We start from the raw sequence: 20,149 nt of genomic DNA, 5'->3' as shown, positions 1-20,149 counted from the left end.
ATGTGAAGCCGTTCTTTATTAAGGATTATCTTGATGGGACTCAATGGTCTTCATGTGGGGTTGCAAGGATGCCTGCCTGCAATTTAGAGTGAAGAGAGATCTGCACTGTCCTCCACTGCCAACAGGTTATCCACTCAGCTTCTCACACACATGAAAATAGACTCACTTCCAAATGGCTGATTCTTTTTTCGAGATAAGGAATGGAGGGTTAATGTACGTCTAACTGGAATCCTAGTACGTGGAAAGTTTTAAACTTTAAACAGTGGTGAGTTTTTCCTCTGTTGTTCCAGAGGAGAACATTTTGGTAAAGAGAGTTTACTTATCTTGACAAAAAATACATAAACAGTGTGAAAGGTACAGGAATGGTGTGACAAGGGATCAAATGGTGCAGATGAAACAAAATGCTAACACCCTGGTGACACAGTTGCAATATTTTCATATGTATATGCTGCAAATTTGTTTGGGTAGAACTACTACAGTGTTTATACAATGTCACACATTGGGGGGATCAAGTTCCTTTTTTGACACAAGTCTCAGCAGAGCATTGCACTCCAAACCTTCCCCCAAGAAGGGAAATCTGAACTTGGGATAACTTTGGATAAAACAACAGTTTTTATATATTTATACAGGCATTACCAGGTGAAGTGTTCACCTATTGACTAAGGAGAAAATACAAAAAAACCCTTAACTACACAAACCTCCCACCCCCCAGCCTTGCCACTGACGGGGCAAGTGGGACATTAAGTTTGGTGGATGGCAATTTGTCAAAGAGCTCTGTGAGTTTTAGGTACAGGATATTCCTCAGTTATTCAATGTGCATGGTTTCCTGTTGAAAATAACTGAGCAGCACAGAGTGACATATCCTTGGTAAAGCAAAGCAGCATTGATGACCAAGGGAAATTCTAGATCATTTTCAATGCTATTCCATTCCTCAGTTCCCATTGCTTGTGTTTTCATGTGAACTCTGTAATACTAACTTTAAAGCAACTTGCGTAGCAACAATGACAGCTCAAGAAATCAAAGCAAAAACAAAAAGCAACCGACATCATTTTGAGGCCCAAAAAACATGTTACCTTGAGTTTAAGACGTCTTTCTGCATGCAGTATTCAAGTATATACAGTATAATATTAACCCATCTGTGTACCGGGCTTTCATTAAACTCTAAAGAAAAACTTTGATGATGACAAGTTGTCACCACAAAAAAGATTTCGACGGTGCAGACAGATAATTTTGAAGTCCCTCAAGGTAAATTAGTAGCAAGTCAAGTGCTTTCAAGTGGTGAATGAAAGTTACGAGTGAAGCCTGAATTCCTTATAAACAAACAGAAGGTTGGCCTGCCTCACTGAGGAGCAGTGATAAAAGTAAACACAGCATACCTCAACATGAAAATACATTGGAGCTTTCCTCCACAAAAAGCGAGGAACAAAGGAAATGGTTAACCTCAGTGGACGTCACAAACTTAAATTAACAAAGTGACCTTACTGTTGTAGCCATCTTGGTTCCAAACAAAACAAAGAGAACATGCTTTGAATTAAGTAAAATACCAATTTGTAAGTTAAATGGAATATAACATGCACACTTTAGCTCTGGCACACTCTTAGAAAAAACTTCAAGAATTTACAAAAGTAATTTCTAACTTTTGTTTTTGTTGTGTTAAAAAGCCCAGTGCATAATAACTAGTATTTGGTTAAAAGCACTCGGCGGACACATTTATCCCTGCATGCAGCACGAGAGACAAGTTGTACTTTATGACCAGTGAGGCACACCTGGGGAAAGTCTACGAGGACCCCGAAAATCCTCAGACAGACACTTTATTGCTCTCCAATGGCCCCAAAAAAGCCAAACAAGCACACTTTAGAGACCTATTACTCAGAATGAGACATCACTATGGCTGGAAGTATCACCGCGGGCATTACGCTTGGAATATATAGCTTGTTAAAAGATAAAGACAATAATAAGAGTAAATTCAGCTTAATAAGTCACATAAATGTGTTTTATGTTTTCAACATATTTCGAGATTCGTGCTTTCCACAGAAACTGATTTCTGTCATCGATTGTGATACAATAAATCCACAGTTCGCATATCTGTGGGGGCAGATATCATTTTAGAAATCAAAGGTCTCTCCTCAGTCAAACTTCGACACAAACCTTTCTTGCACTGAAGAGAAGGACCTCATCACATGCTAAGCTGTCACTTATCCATCAAAATCTTGGAGGCAAAAAGTAGGTGCATGCAGTTGCAAACACTTGTCAACGAGTTTTGCAGTTTGATGACGATTGATGTCATCACTCTTAACACTACAGTAACAACAGATGCCGTGCTGTGCTGGTGAAGAGCTTGGCTTGTGCGATTCTCAGTAAACGAAAAACTGAGCGTGCATGGCTTTGAGAGTCACTGATTCAAAGTTATAAAACAGACCTATAAATATCTGTGATAAAGGTTTTGTCTCCGGTCATTCTTCTTTTATTAATCTGCTTCTGTCAGGCCTCAGTGGTGTGTAATCTAGTTGAATGTTTGATAGCCACCATTTTTTAACAAAACAACAAAGCTTTCATACTTTATGGCTCATCTATTCTGAGTCACACACAGTGGATAAAGGCTCTCATATGCTTCTGACTTAAATATACTGATATTTAATGTTGAATGACTTCACTGGTGCAATTTGAAGTGTTACTAAAATGTTTGCATTTTGGAAAAAAGACCAAAAAGAGAATAAAAGGTCACTGGATAGAACATATCTATTTTATTTTTTCTTGTTATTTCTTCTCAAAGCTGTAGTATAATTTGGCTATTTGCAAACAGAGACAACAGTTTTTAAATCAGTTGCACTTGATTTCTGTAAATTGAAACAAGCCATTTACCAACATGCCTTCATTTCATAGCTACAGACTTAAAGCTTTTGTTTCAAATACAACTGCTTAGGAATCAAAAACACGAATCTAAAACACTTGTAACTTTGAGCAGATATTAGTGATTGTTAATGAAATAGGTAGTATACAGGCAGTAAGTAGATGGTGTGACTCCCTGGTAGTAATCTAGTATCCTGGTTTAATAACTATGCTTCGTCAGCCATGCCACTAAATCTAAGTCAGCTGCACCCTAAAATACCAATATGTTTGGTAATAAATTTTCAGCACCCCTCTAATGGCAGCATTTGTCAGGGCTGCCCCAACTGTCTAGGACTGCTTCTGACTTGCGCAACCCGGGCGGCCAGAAATGTGGCACTCCCCGTCTCTCCACAGCTGCCTGCCCAGTTGGGCCCAGGTCAGCAGAGCGCAGGGGGCCCGGGCCGCTCATCAGCAGGGTTGCAGCGGGTCTGGTCCATGAGGAAGGAGGGGCTGATCATCACTGGGACCTTATGTTCACTAAACCACCAACTCCCAATGGGTTGGAGCACAAAATACAGAGGTTAGAGACTTAACTTCTGCCTTGCAACACCCCCACCCCCCTCAGGCAGACTCCCCGTTCCTGCACACCCCCAACTCCCAAACCCCTGAGTCACTCACCAAACCCCCACTAGTCCAGCCACTGTGACATTTGTGAAGCCAGGAGTCCACATAACAAAAACACATTAGGCAAATGTCTGGGGTCAAACGTCTGTTTGAATTGGCCAGATGAAAGCCACTTAGATTGGGTCTGTGCCATTCTGCTTAGCAACTAAATACAGTTACAAAAGAGGCAGTGCTGTGCAAGCCAGTGGTTTGTCTCACTGACAGAATATTTTACCACATTCAAGTTCTGGTGCTGTGTGCGCCAAGGGACGATACAAGAGCTCAGACAAGGCTATTTAAGCCTGGGGGATTACCAATCAGCTATCTACCCTACATAAATAAAACAGAAATACTACAGACCGGAAAATAGCTTATATTTAACCTACATCCACATTTGTTCTGTAAGAGGCAAGTGCAAGCAAACGCAGCAGGGGTATTTGCAGTGATGAATGGGCATTCCCATTGGACAGTTTTCAGTCATTTTTAACTCGCGGGCAGACCTAACAGCTGGGCTTATCTGTCTACCCGCCCTCCTTCTGCATACGTGCACTTAAAAAAGCAGAAGCTCAGATTATGTAGGCACCAAATGTCACTCATTTTATAGAACAGCAGGAAACATGCTGAGCTGCACAATTTTTCACAGCCTTGAGGACAGTGTGAACTATTAGCGGCTTGCCGAAACAAGCGGGTGCCTCCAATCATGCTGGTGTCAGAGGGACTTGAAGCATGACAAGACGTTCCAAAATAACCAATGGGATAATCGCAGTTTAAGACTATGTGAGGGGAGTGCTGACGTATATGCTAATACTTTCCCTCAAAGTGCTTCCTGATGACTTCTGTGCATGTGTCTGGGACTTGTTGCTGCAGTCTTCATGAGTAAGGGAGACAACCTTTCATTTATTGTTGTTGCTAGGGCACTACTGCTGCACTATCAATATCAAGTGAACAGGAAGAGTTGTCCAAGTTATTTTACAAATGAAAAAACAAAGACTGTGTCATCCAAGTGAAGTGACCACTAACAATGGGTTATAAACCAGAGGGAAATAACAAATACAACAGTAATTCATTGAAAATAAACATCAGCTCTCTTCGTCCAATCCAGCATAAATGTAATGCTCGTCCACTAGCTTGAGACCTCAGACATTGCAGCCTCCTTATGCAGCTCATTTGGACAAACATATCATTGTGAAAGACATCAATAGAACCGACTGGACTAAATGATATGCCAACTTTCCATGTTTGTTTCCTCTTGGCGTGTTTGGAACAGCAGTGGCCCTGCTAAAAGGTGACTTCCTCTATGAGGAAATGGAATTTGCAATGCACTCGTAACAGCACACTCTCCCTTTGTACTTCTGTGAAAATATGTTGTATCTCATCTAGCTTGAACTACGTACGAGTAATGTGAGGAAAAACAGTCTCATATTTTAGTTTTCTATAGCAGTATCCACATATAGGGGTACAGTATTGCTCCATTCCAGTGTGGAAGAAGTACGCAGATAACACAATAGTTTTACAGTAACAATTTAACACAAATTTCCATAGTAAAGACAACAAAATACTTAATATAAGAGACAAAAACAACACACAACCTCCTCCAGGCAGTACAATGAAAAGTCAGTTCATGTCCATATCCAAGCAGACAACAAAATTGTTCTTGCACACAACTTTTCATTTTCTACTGTAGAATTGTGGTTGTTGCAAAGCAGTATTATTGGAATTTGAAAGTGATCATGAGGAAGACTGAACAGCAAAAGATACATTTGAAGGGGGAAAGTAATAAACAGACCATGGTAGGTGAATAACCACGACCATAGTGTTTAGAGTGAGCAGGATGCTGAGAATATATTGACAGGTCAGATTTACGTGCATTAGAAAGCTTTAAAGATGGGAATGATTGATTGTTAGTTAAGTTAATGTATCTAGTCCATAAACTAAATGGATTCTTATTGATATCTCACCTCTTTTAAAAGTCCATCTCATTCCATCTATTGTGCAGCCTCTTAAAGCCTACTGAGTTGACTCAAATGTTTCTTACTGTATCTACATTTAGTTATCAAGAAGCACTAATGTTTTACATAACCCTAAATCTGCAGCAATTGTGTAACACACAAAATTGAGGTAATGATATTACAATATGGACCCACTATATGTGACGTGTATTAAGACAGTAACTGTGACTAAAAGTTCAAGACAGATTTAGAAATTTGAGTTAAGTTACTGCAGCTGCCAAATGCCTTAGGGGAGATCTCTTCCTGAACTTTGTACTTGACACCTTTGATAATTAATATACCTTTCCAAACCTGTGAATCAGAGATAAATTATCACTTTAATACGAAGGGTTCCCTGATTAACCTTTTGCTAAGGATGCACACAGTGAGCGGAGACGTGATGAACTGCCAAGGACCTCTGATGATGAACATATGAATCATCAATACCAGCAGCTCTGCACGTCTCTGCTGAAAACACAAACGAAACCACAACAAAGAGATTCCGGTCATCCGGGGCATTGCCTCTGACTCCAAAATAAACATTACGTTTAGGTACAAGGATCTGCCTCTGCATCGAGGGGGGAAAAGCAGACAGTGGGAAAATGGGGGAAAAGAGTGTGAAGCCTTCTTCCTCTTGACTTTGTGACTCAATTGCTGAAGCCCCAGGTGTTTTTTGTTCCCAAAACATTCAGTCAACTCTCTAGTTGACTTTCAGTCTATCAAAAGCACAAGAGATTTTCTCTCCTTCAAATGAATGAATAAAAATTGTTGGTAATGCTTTCTGCGCCTACTTGTACCAGCTAGATAGACCTATAAATAGCTCAGCAGCCTGCCATGGAAACAAACAACCGCCTAACCTCGGATCAGTTACAGGAGTAGCAACTTTTTATAGGTCACAAAAACTTCCAGTTGCCTAGGAAACAATGTGGAAGAATAGTGCACTTTTGGACGCAGAACAGGTAATACTGGTCGGGGCAATTAGAGGGCCCATTTTGTTGAATGGGAGTTATCAGAGAGCTGGCTTGGGGTAATTGAGGGGTTTGCTCATTCACCGGGCACGGACTGTTCTGCTAACGCTGCACCTGGGCTGAGGCACCTTGAACAGCTCACAATAGAAAGAAATGCCTGTTTGTTTTCTGTAAGCCGGGGGAAGAATCTGAGGGAAATCTGTCGAAGGACGGGACTGGTGGTTTAACAAAAAGCCACTATCTGAATATTGATTTCCTTTTTGACTTGGGTAATATTGTTCATTCTGTAGCCAAGCTACAGAGGAAAGCAACGGATCTGCTCTGATTACAATTGTGTATTGTATTGAGTGCTGAGCTCAAAACGTGTTGCCTTTTTGCAGGTTATATAACAGGCGTTTATGTTCATCTCTTGCTCCGTGTCTGCTTTGGATTATTTGTGTGCATCAGAAGCTTTAATATTTTGTTTTTTGGCAAGCAAGGTGCTTCCAACTGTCTTTATATTGTTTCTCTCCAGGCCTCTTTGGAAGCCCTTTGTTTCCCCACTGCATTTGTTGTGGATACCTGACCACAACTCTCCCACATCTGGTTTAAACTCTTTCTGTACCTGTTTCTAAAATCCCATATAGGCAAACCAACATTCACAGCTATGACTCTCACAGCAGCCTGGCCCATGAATTGCATGATGACTATGCAATTTACAAAATTACAAGCTAGCTGAAACCCTGCCCTAAAGAAGCCCCAGACTCTGCCTGAATTATTAATCAACTATTGATGAAGGCCTGATAAATGCACTCGGCTCACCATCCCAATGACATTCTTGTCTCCTGCCCTGGGCCACTTCTGCTGCTCTGTCTGTCTATATGTTTCTGTCAGTTGATACAAAAGTTACGAAGATGTGAAATGCGCTCATTTAAATCACAAAAGGTAATTGTTTTCAACAACGTATCAGCTTACAGAACTCAACTGCACTGCTATCTCTTATGCCCGGGAACTCAAATAAGCACACTTCCATGCCAGCTAATTACAGTTTCACACTGTGTGACAGTCGACAATCTTCCCCTATTCTGTTGGCCAGCCACCAAAGTCTTCTAATGTGCTCACACAAGGGGAATCAACATGCCAACCTGATGGAGGTGTACAAACATCAGCAGAGAATTACAGGCAAAATTTCGATTACTTCTCTGCCTTTAGGTATTAATATAAAATCCATCACGCTTTATGAAACTGAAGCAAACATCACTGTTTTTTGTGACATGCACTTTTTTCACAACATTCACAGGTCTTTTAAGAAAACTACAGCATGAATGAATGTATGCAAACACACCAGAGAATGCATAATTCCACACATGTATTGTGATGATGTTAATTTAGCAATATAATGCACATTATGAAGTGACAGTCAGCACTTCAGCTGCAACTTCTGACTGACCTCTGGGCCTGGTCATCCATATCTCCACCACCATCACCTCTGGCAGCTGCAGAGCACTTAATAAATTGCACCTTTAACAAAAGGAAAAGGTGATGAATTGAAAAATGTTTAGCCCTTTCATGCATTATTAATGCAGCCTCTCCCTCAAATCGGCCGCTGATAAATAATTAAAATTAATCTCATTATGGGAGTTTTCATTATAGGATAATTTAATTAAATGAAAGCCCAAGGACCTCTGAGGGCCTGGAGCCACTAAGGCCCCATGCCCTACTCGTCTAATGGGTCGAGGACAGGAGAGTGCATTGGTAATGCACAGGAGCCCATACATTATTTAATGGATCCCACTAAGTAAGGACAGATCAATGATAACTTGTCATCTCATCAATGTGTTGAAAGCATTCCAGAGCCCACTGCAGGACAAATTCCAAAACTGGAATAGAAAAATATCTGCATGCACAAACCGAAAACCCACATGCGGGCAAGCACATACGCATTTACTGTACGCTGAGCAATGTCACTGACTGTCATTTGAGGATGCAGCTATGAATATTCTTTGTTTGTGCATATTGAAATGTAATACCAAACAGAGGATGCCTGTGCATTTTACTGATGGGAAAGCAGCGGAGGGCTGGAGGTTGGAGGATGAAGGGAAAAGAAAGACTTGACATCTGTTGCCTGCATTACAGTTCAGGTCAAACGTGCTTCAGTGCAAATGGTGAAGGGTACAAGGTGTACATCTGATACCAAACAATAAACGATATCAGAGTCAAATGGGAGCCATTAAAGACCTGAATGAGAGGAGGGGCTGAAGAGGAAGAGGGTATCTGGGTATGTCTCGTCTCCAGGAGCACTTAAGCGCTCTAATTATCACACAGCAGTGAAGATGCACACGTCTGGCTCACACTGAGACGTCTTAAGATGCTTTTCCGCTTCACATGGATCGAGTTCTCGGCTATTCACACAAGCATCAAAGCTATACGTTTTGAATATGATCATAGATAAAATGTACATAGCCATGATATGTGTATCCACTGGGTTAACTAATGTAACTAACTCTCTAAATCAAACACTGTGCCCTTCTTTATCTACTCATCTTTAAAACCACAGAAGCGGGAGTTTATCCTGCCACTAAATGCTGTTGCCAGTCAGTCTTCTTTACAAAAAAAACTGAAACCTCTTCTGATCAAATAACACTGATTCTTAAAAATGTATTTCTGTCTGAATTCAGGTGGCTGGTCAGTTTGTCTAATTTTCGAAATATGTCAAATGTTTTCTTGTAGCCCAGTGAGGGTTAAGTTCTTTTTTTTTTTTTCAAAAGAAGGGCCTAATAATGTCACTCACTAGGTGTTATTACTCAGACTTTATTGTTGTGGCCAGACTTCTACAAATTAAATGAATGCAATTATCATGCTTAAAAACATGGTGGGAGTGTACGATAATGAAGAACATATGTGACAGAGGATCTCACAAATCTCACATTATGTATATGCCTGACAGGCCTGAATTTCAAAGAGGAAATCTTTAACATAAACATTAGCATTTTGTGAAAACAACTGAGTAATTAGTTTAGGGCATAATAAGCTGGGGTAGGCACACAATGAAAGAAAGCATTCTGCCTTTAAAATGAATAAAAATTGATTGTGTCCCAATAAAAAACGAATTGGCGGAGTGTTAACTGGATTCCACATAAACGTCTGTAGCAGTCCCTGGCTGCTTTATTGTGTGCTAATGCAATAGAGAACACTTAGCAATAAATGCTCCTCTCTGATGAGCTCACAGAGGCTTTCCAAGATGGCCTGATGAAATTGTAAAAATTAGATTTGAGCTAGCTGCTAATGACTCCTAAAACAAAGGAAAATCTCTAAATAGAATTAGCCTGCCCTCTTCTTCTCTAAATACATCATATGTAAATTACTGTCATTTGGAGAAATATGCTTGCCTGGAAGGTAAAGCCTTCATTAGAGATCTCAGTAGGTTTGGGACTCCAACAAGAACTCCTTAAGGACATTTAAAAGTTTGAGTACAGAGAGAAGGTAAAGGTATTGTTCACTTGTGGCAGCAGAGCAGAGATGTGACAAGGAAATGTATTTTTCATTATTTTGGTGAAACTAGATGGATTTTGTTCCAAAGCTGCTGGGCGCATAGATACCAGCTACGAGAAATAGTGTGTTTGGGAAATTTCATTGTTTTAAACTATATTTGTTTTGACTCTGAAATCCAATTGTGCTCAATATGTTTCAGCCAATACACAATTTATCTAAAAAAAAACCATGATCACTTACAATATCTTCAGTTCATAAATGCAGCACCACAGACACCATTATAGAGTCTCAGTTATTCAATACACTTAATGAAATGAATGAAAGTGTGATACATTATGGCGGCCACTTTGACCATTAAGTGCATACAAATTTTATTTGAAGTTTTTGAAGAGGCCATGCTGCGTAAACCAGTTTTTGTTTCCTGTTATAATAGAATCCATTTGCATTTCATTTGCATGGCTATGTTAGATTAGGCTTTATCCGTCTTCACATTTAATAACTAAGAAGTAAGTAAATGAGCAAATAAGCTAAATAGATAAACTATTTTAAGTAGTCAGGAATATATTAGCATGATACAGTACAATACAATTCAATAGACTAAAAAAATCAGTCTGTCATGCAGATTACTCCAAGATGAACAACACATCTAAAGGTTCACTGTTTACACAATTCCTGCTAACAATTATTTGCTCCTCTAAAGAAGCCCCCCATTTAACATCTCAATGACCATTCACACTGCCCTCTATTATTTGTATAGGTCAAGAAAAACAGACAAGTATGACAACTTTGGAGGAATTACACACCAATTAAACAGGATAAGTTGTGTTTGCAGTAGCTGCTCAACTGTTTCCTAATACAAACAGAGGGCCTGCCAGTTGCCTAGCTTCAGGACACAGCCCTTGTGTGTTCCTACCAGGTAGGTAATTCACTTATCTGGGCATTGTTCTCTGTTCATCCCCATTGAATCACATGGCTTTGCCCTGAGATTTGCCCAGCTTTAGGTAAAAGCTCCACCAAATATAAGCACGGACCTCACAAGGTTTCCCAAAATACAACCATGCAGAATGTTTAGGTACCCTAAATGCCAATTATAATAGAAATAGCTTTGAAAATGAATTGTCCCCACTATGCATCACTGCATGGTAAGCACATGGACTGTCAACAATGGTTTGTATTAATCTAATTGTGAGTAAAAGCAGAACATCTGTAGACTCATTATGCAGCCAAATACTTATTGGACACATGTCTGTATGGCTGCAAATGAGACTAAGTCTGCGTGGTAGTGAAGCTGAGTGTTTTTGTGAGGGTCTGACAGGGGGATCACATATGGAGCAACAGCCAGACTGCAGCTGTGGGGTATTTCCACTGTCCATAAGCACCTACCTATTAATGGGCTTAAAGAAACTCATAATAACTCAACGCTGTCAAACACTTACTGCACATTTTTTAACTCTTAGATGCAACAATATCAAACCCGATGCAAGCACAGATTCTACATTATATTATTATTATTTCCTGTTTCCCTGCTTCCATGTACAATATCAGGTATAGTTAAAAACTGAGCTATAGAAAACTAGGCAAGAGTAAATACTTAATTTATAATATCCCTCCCAAACTAACTACTTCGTTTGACACTTTCTAGATAAAAACAAAATCATGCAGATAATAATAATAATAATCAGAATTTTTATGCCAAAAATAAAGCGATTTATCATATGCACAGTAGGTGTCACATTCGTTGTATCTAAATAGTTAATCAGTCCTGATGTTCTTGAAGAAGTCAAGCAGCGGATTACAGTAATTGAAAGTCCATACTGTGACAGAAATAACTGTTCTCACACAGGGGCTAGACCCACTGGTGCCTTTTGCTGTCTGTTGGCGAGAACTAAATATATTTTCTGCATTCTGAATGGCATTCCACTCTAACGCATACGTGCCAGTAGTTAACAGTGTATGTGAATAAATAGCTTTCTCAGCCAAGCCTTGAGACATGTCAAAGATGGGTGCATACTATATGCATGTGATTTGTTCATTTGAAAGAATATATATCAAGTATATGAGCAGGTGTGAATAAGTATTCATGTCGGTATCCTATTTTTCTTTCTTTCCCTTTTTATCAGTTTACATTAGTACCAAGTCAGATAAACTCGCACTTATACATATTGACAGAGTAATAACCCCTCTGGCAGAGCAACAGGGCCTAATTTCTAAGGATCTTAACGGTGAGCCAGAATTATGTCACTCTGACCACCTGTTCCTCTGAAAAACGTCACTGGCCTTAAGTAGTTCCGGCACGCATCCAAAATGTGAACTTCTGAACCGGAGTGCTTACTTTCTCATTTGTGTAGAAGCAGGAGGCGGCAGCGTGTAGCAACAGCTACTCTAATTTCGTGGTGGTAGAGGCAGGGTTTACATAAGGGATGTGCTGTTCTGTGCCTGTCACTCAACCTGCCTCTGATTGGCAACCATGAGACTGGGGCTGATGCTGTTTCATGTCACCTAAAGGCTAATGAGAGATTAAACATCAGTGGTAGAAATGCTAAATATTGTTCCAGTAGTCCAGCAAGAAGTTCACACTGACATCTGAGAAATAACCTGGGACATTTCCTTATTGGGTGAATGGAAATAGTGCTCATAATTAGAAGCTTACTCTGGCATTTTCTTTCTTGCATCTGTACAAATAAAAGAAATGAGAATGATGTGTGATAATCGTTCTAACTAATGCTCACTTACAAGATCTGTTAAAAATAAAAAATGCAATCATCTCAGGAAAGACAGCCATCATATATAAATAATTGCTTATGTATTCGTTTTGATTGAGGGTCACAGAAATAATAGCTGAGTTCAACAAAACTAATCCTTCTGTCGAGGGAAAACACAAAGTCTTCTGCTGCTTACTCTGTCTGTCTTCAAGACCAAGTTGCATTGCAGGTGCAGCACAAATACACAGTATATTTCGTGTGGATAAGAGCTCTCTAATAGCTGTGCGAGCACTGGTGGACCACACACAGCTGTTAGTGGTGTGGTGCTGCTTACATCATTGGAGTTAATGCCAATTAGTTTTTCTCTCTATTTGCAGGGTGTTTGTCATGAATGAACAACACACATAAAAATAGATGGACCTGCTTGCCCAGCAGAGTAGCAGTGTGCTCGCTCTGACTGGCAATAAGAGAGTAAAATCAACAATAAATGTTTAAAAGATATTAATAATCATAGACCAACAGGGAATAGATCAATTTATTAAACTTCATGACTTATTTGTAATGAAAAAGATTTAGAATTTTCAATACAAAAACTACTTTAAATTTCACATTTCTGTGTCGTAACATGAGGCTGAGAAGATCGGGAGCTCCACAGGCAGAAACTGCACTGACTGCACAGGACGTGCTCCTGTTAAATGAAACAGCCGTGCTGAGGAAACCAGCCCAGCAGTGGTCTGTCATGGGGAGCAGAGCAACCACCATACTGTGGTGGCCTTGATGAAATCAGCTCACACTAAGGCCTACGTGCTGACAGTGGGGATCAAGGTGGTCAGAGTTATTCCAGGGGTCCTGCCACTCAGCCCACTGGCTGACCTGCACAAGAGGCTGATAAGCCACGGAAGTAGAGCGCCAGTCCCCACACTGTAAACTACAACAAAACCTGAAGTAATGTTTCAATCAAGACAAAGACAGGCAGGCAGGCAGGCAGGCAGGCAGGCAGGCAGGCAGAAGAGGGCACTGTTTTTCTTCACTGTTACACAGAGTACAGTACAATGATAAAAGTATTATCTAATAAATGGTTTTGAAATACATTTACAGAGTACCGAAAGAGGATCTTGTGTGTAAATGTTGTAAAAAGAGGATAATCTAGCATGTGGGCTACTATTATAATGTGGATAATCATCCTTTAATCACAAAGAAAATCTACAAGTTTCATTTTGGGATAAGAGATAAAGCTCCCTAAAATGTTAAATACTATAGTACACCTACTGCATGAATGTATGAATTTCTACACATGAAGGCCGGTTCTGTCTGTCCTGCCATAGTAAAGAGAAGTAGCCACATAACCCGCTCCATTTGCTCCATGTGTTAAGGTGTCTATCATGTGTGAAACAAGCTATTTTTCTTCGGCCGTGCCTTTTTGACTCTGATGACATAATGCTGCAGAGAGTGGGTGCTGGGGGAACTTTCCCCACTCTTACTTTTATACACCTATTTAAGAAGGGCAGCCTTTCACACCAAGTTCAGCAGGAAGAAGTAGTAAAATGAAATGGGCAAGACCTACAGTATTTCATAATTAATAGGTAGCAGTGAGAGGAGAACGGTCCACGCTGACGTAAAAAGATCAACAACGTATAAAAGTGATCATTCATTCTCCAGAAAATTACGGATGAAAAACCCAGTGCCATATGTTATTCCTTTCACAAGAACAAAATCATAACAAATTTGAAATATGCGTCAAGCTTTTTATAATCTTTGATTGCTTTGCTTTATTTGGAAGTCCTACAGAGCTGCTACTCTGCTTGCCTATACGATTTAATTTGTAACTGAGGTGGTCCCAAGCTCATACCAGGTCACCACCTGCAAGCAGTACTGTAAATTACTTGGTGGGCCTAATTGCCCATGTCCGCTGTATTACTATAAACCACTAGTGCTGTGCTAACTCTATTGTCAGGTACTTAATCAAGGCCACCAGATTTATTTCCCTTCACTAACTCTGGGGACAACCACAAGCAGAGGCCTGAGTAATTGGATCTTTTATGCATCTAAAATTAACCACCTATTCTTAGTGAGAGCAGGGGTTTGGAAATGATAACAATAATGATATCAACCAATACCATATGAGGCCTTGCCTTTCATACTGGGAGTTGCATAATGCATAATAGACCCAGATGTTGCTCGGACTGACCTTACCTGGGGAGGTATGGTGCCATTATGCCAATCACACAGTGAAACACTTGATCAGTCACAGGCCTAAAGCAGACTGGAGAAACTCAATTATTCAGTCTCTCCTACCACACACACACACACACACACACACACACAGCAGTAGCAGTGGGCATGCATGGACCTGCATAACGCAGGAAATGACAGTGGAGAAAAATTAATAATAACCACAGTTAGTTACATTTTGAGAGTGAACCTTTCACATGCTTCCAAAGTCACTGCAATTTCCACCTTTTTAGTATTTCTTCTACTTGACAAACTACTTCAGAAGCAACACTCAGAGATCGATTGATAAATTAATTTTGTAAAAAGAGGCTTTTCTGGGAAGGAACTAATTAAAGACAAGTATAAAGGGAGCAGTGTAATATGCAGGCAAAGTGAATTGGGTAATCTGCCAGTGAACTACATTTTTCCATCATATTTGAAGAGGTTAAAAACAAAAAAAAGACAGTTGTTAAAATAAAAACATCTTTCATAACTTGTTGTAGACACATTAACCTCAACACTCTCACAGCGTAGAAGTAAAAGAATACATTCAACTTGCAATAATTTCATTTTAATATGTTTTCCATTCAATTTCTTTCATTAGCTGACTGTATATAGTACTTTGTAATATAACTCCTTTTTGTCAATGCGGTAGGCGAAGCAGTACGGAGTGGGAGAAGAGAGAGCACTGAGCATGCAGAGGGAATGTGGTCTGTGTAGGGATGTCAGAAGCATAATGGCCAGCTGAGTCATAGGTTATAAAAAGCTGTCATTAGGGATTTCTGTCCTCAGCAGCTCATCACACAGGACCTGTGAATTATTTATTACGCTGGAAACTCAAGTGGCCCGTTACTCAAGACCGCCTGCTTTCCTGCACTTCCCTTTCCTTGGGCTTGTTTAATAAAGGCATAGCATTTACTTGTTGTAATTAAAGTCTTTAAGAGGATCCAATATATAAATAGGAATTCATTTTATTAATCTAACTACTGTGGTGATTTTCTTATACTGAATATAACAAATTATACACAAACAGTGCATGCTCCTAATGAGGGCTTTTATGCAATTAACGTGTACAATCAAAGTGTTTGTATTATTAGGATGGGCCTTGTGTTTACTTTGCCCGCAGTCCAAATGACCACCTCATTAGCACTCAGGAAGCATTAATAAAGGGAATTTCTATTATATGGCTGAACTGTTTAAAGATAGGCCAAAGAGACAAGCCTAATGGCAACAATTAAGAACACATTTTAGCATGTGTGATGTCGTGACAGAAACACAGGTAACCCTTTATGTCCTAATTGGGGGAAAAACTTAAGATCCTCAAAAATCAGTTTCACTTCATTTTTCCCCTCAGTTTTTGATAGCAAAGTCAATGCAAATCAGCTCAGGCATTTTTCCTCACTTTGTTTTGTTCTCAGTATATGAAAATGGTTAAAAATCCCATGGGTCAGTGAAAATGATCCCTCCACTGCAGTCGCCTGCTCTAAGTCAGCCAAAACATTCCAGACTTCAAAAGGCAGCTCTGCCTACCAGGGCCATTTCAGTGTCCCAACCTCCATGGCCCAGGAGGACTTGGTTATTTGGATAAATTAATTTCTGGAGTCTGCCTGAGTTGCAAAAACAACCTCCTGCCTGACAGCAAATTCGTCTAACTGAAACACCTAGAAAATGCATTAGGGCTAAAGAGAGCGACCCCTTTTTTTTAAAACACAAAATTGATTTTCTGTTTACTGAATGCTCTGCTATATTTACGGATTTATATGTTTTGGGGAATTTTAATAAGAGAACAAAAAATATTGTTGAATACATCTGTAAACCTATATGCTGGCAGGTGAGGAGTTTCAATAGGCAACATCAGCACACAGGCTGTAAAACACACAGCCTGTGTACTGTACACAGCTGACAGGCTGTATACCATAAAACAGGCTGGTGTAAAAGTTTAACAACTGTCGGTGGTATTAAAAAATGATATAAAATTGAAATCTCTTGAAGACTCAAACATTTATGAAAGAGAAAAAAAATAAACCTGAGAGCACAGACTGTGAAAATGGGGGAAGAAAATGGTTACGAAGGGAAAATTATGCAAACAGATGAAGACAATCCAGAATTAATGGTCCGCAACATTTTCAGGCACTCAAAGAGCTGTCCAAGGACACCATAGGGGAGACTGCATGGCCCCAGTAATTGGAGGAGCATGTAACTTCAAAAGTAAGGAGAACAGACTGGAGAACTTTCCTCTGAAGTGAAGTCTTAAAGAAAACTTGAAGCACATGTACAGTACAGTAGGGAATCTGGTACATGTGTGAATGAAAATTGTTCTATTCATTGCTGCAGACATGATACACTGCAGTATTCCTGCTGTGCTACCACACTTTTAAAAAAGAGAATTAATTCAGAACTTGCTCAGAGCTGCTCCATCTCAGGCTGGAGACTGAAAATACAAAATGCAGCGAAAAGAAACTGGGTCAAAACAAAACAAGATATTCCGCAGTGTCAATAAATATGTCCATAAAATGTTTCATTCAGAGGATGTGAGATCACCCGAAGAAACAGAAAAAGCTTTAAAATGTAATGACCATAAGTCACAATACATGTGTCATTTATAGTGTTGTGGATTTTGACGATGTGCCCCATCTTTCATAAAATGGATGATATTTCTGAAAGGCAATCCAAGCAGAGGAAAGTGAAACTGTGTCCTTGTCAGGCGATGATTTAATCACAAAATGAGATGACTACTACAGTGTTTGTAGTATGGCTGAAATGACTAGTTGATAAATCAATTAGTTGATTGACAGACAATTGACTTGCAGCTATAAATAACCTATAATTAGCTTTTTTTCAGCTCAAAAACATCATCATTCCCTTGCTCCAACCATTTTTCACTATTTTCTGACGATTAATCAACAAATAATCAGTAGATTCAAGAGGAGAGAGAACAAAGTTAGTAGTTGCATGTTGAATATCTGTAAACCTAAGGATAAAATACAGAACACAATTTGGCCCATGCATCATAAAAGGCAGTCTGATAAGCAACAGTAAGAGTCTGTAAACCTGACACTTCAGTAATATTTGGGATCAGATGAAAAAGACTCGGACTGGATGAGACAGACAGACAGACAAGGCAAACATTATCTGTGTACCCTGTTCCACTTCGATACCCAACAAGGAAACATCCTCTTCCAGCACGACCTCTAGTCAGACATGAGCCAATACTCCTCATAACATTTAACCAGGTGCATAAATAAGGCAGTTTCTTGAATTGACCCTTAAACACTCAAGGACTACTGACATTTGAGAACTTTGCTCTGTGAGACAAAGAAAAACATCCAATCGGGGAAACGACATCTTTACGCTGTCGATGGACTCATGCTTATTCGACGCTGCTGCACTGGTAGACGGCCTGCTTCTGCAACCAAGACTCTAATCATGATGGCATAACTTTGACATAACCTACACTTCTGTCTGGATGATGTGCTTCAGCCATATATCATGAAAATGAGTCCAAGTCAGAAGAAAATGAAGACAAACTGTATCACATTGGAATGGGAAAAGCAGAGGGGAACACAATCTTTCCAAGGTCCTTTGGTCTGAGGGAAGAACACCATGCGTGCTAGAGTCAATCCAACATACACTAACTGAGAAGAAAATGTCCATTTTTAACCTGTTATCCATCACTGTCAAGTGTGGTGCAGAGTAAAAAGGGAAATAATTAGACAGAAAAATGACTGGAGCCTGGGGCAGAATGAATGAGAGTAAAACCTAGGTACAACTGCTGTTAACTTAAGGTAAATTATATTTTGATGAATGTCCCGCGTGCAACTTGCATCGCCCTATTTCTGGGAGTGAAAGCATGTTATTCTTACAATATCTGCTACTGAGGGGGAAAAAAGTGTGTAATAAAATACTGCACAATGCAACTGCACCCACAGTGTGTGGTAAAGGTGTACATTATGCTTTAATGGAGGAATAACTGAATTATGCAGCGTGAAATATGCTTCATTATTCTGTGGCAGTGCTGATCACTTTTTTTGGGGTCACTTACTGCAGCAAGTACATTACCATAACATTTCACAGGTAGGTAAACACTTAAATTAAAAGAAGGCTTTAAGATACAATTGAGACATATAATAATAAACAGTTAATTTAAATAAACAGAGTTACAGTGGAGCTGTTGGTGCTTTAGATGCCTTGATTTATGCAGCTTTAAAGTCTCAGTGCGGACTGATCTGTGTGCCACAGCTAGCAGGCAGTGCTATGATTCATGTTAGCTGTCTCACTCATAGTAACCAACATGTCCCCGCCCATTTTGGAAATGCCTCAACACCACGCTGTCAATTCACCCCGCAGGGCAAATAAATGGACAGCAATAGTTAACGGTGACCGGAAAAGTAACTGGAAAGTAAGAGAGGAGGCAAACCGGCTGGTGTCATTGCTGCCTACCTCACTGTTTCACCGCTGTCACCACATGCAACAAGTCCCTCCGTCCATAAACACCAATTTGACGTCCTGTGACCCCGTCGAGCCGCTGCTTCCCTCCCCGCTGGCTGCAAAATGAGTCCACGACGAACATGAAGGGGGGAAAAACCCGCATATAAACGCGTCAGTGTCCCGAAGTGCACAAGAAGCCGCAAAGTTTTTTCTTGCAGCGGAGTCGGAAGGTTACAGTGAAATTGACAAGATAGATCCGCGTGTGTCTGTGCGCGCGCTGCCCACTGGGATCAAATGTAGCAGGCACGAGGAAAACTTCACACACACACACACACACACACACACACACACACTTCACTTTTCCTGTCCTGTAGTTTAATATCTTTAATCTCAACTGAAATGACTAAATTTAGACAAAGCTGCCATTTTTCCAGAGAATTTCAGGATATAATATGGTTTAATTATGTTTGTTAATTAGTCACTAAAGTCCCTCTTACGAGACTTTAATGATGCTCAATGCTTGCATTAATTCCTTTAATGTTTCTATACAGTAAACTACATCTGTCCCTGGTTATGAAGTAGAGCGCCACCTATAGGCCGCCTTACAACCATCAGGATTGTTTCATGGTTGTCAGTGTAAATGGGAGCTGTTTAATCTATCAGGAATCTATCAGGAATCTATCACAATATCAAGTAGTTAATGCTTTTATTAAATTATACATTATACTTGTTCCTCAGACTTCTAATACTTCTTTAATGATATAAACACTCTCAGGCCTCTAAAATGACTCAAACTGTCTCAACAGCAGCTAATTTACATGCAACCTACACTGAGGGGCCTCAAGAAGATCATGGTCATATTAAGGGGTCACATGCTCAAAACCACTGC

General features: G+C 39.9%; 1 protein-coding gene across 1 annotated transcript in view; it reads right to left on the bottom strand.

Moving 5' to 3' along the window:
* eya1 (EYA transcriptional coactivator and phosphatase 1) overlaps positions 1 to 19,346 on the bottom strand; it is a 61,090-nt gene extending 41,744 nt beyond the window's left edge. Inside the window, exon 1 of the mRNA XM_070852669.1 lies at positions 19,273 to 19,346. The gene's annotated coding sequence lies outside the window, so the exon portion shown is untranslated. The remainder of the gene's footprint in view (positions 1 to 19,272) is intronic.
* Positions 19,347 to 20,149: the final 803 nt, after the last annotated feature.

The sequence above is a fragment of the Pempheris klunzingeri genome, chromosome 21 (assembly GCF_042242105.1).
Source record: "Pempheris klunzingeri isolate RE-2024b chromosome 21, fPemKlu1.hap1, whole genome shotgun sequence".
In the NCBI taxonomy this organism is placed as follows: Eukaryota; Metazoa; Chordata; class Actinopteri; order Acropomatiformes; family Pempheridae; genus Pempheris; species Pempheris klunzingeri.
Note: the sequence above shows the minus strand (reverse complement) of the source record. Positions and strands in the feature narration are given on the sequence as shown.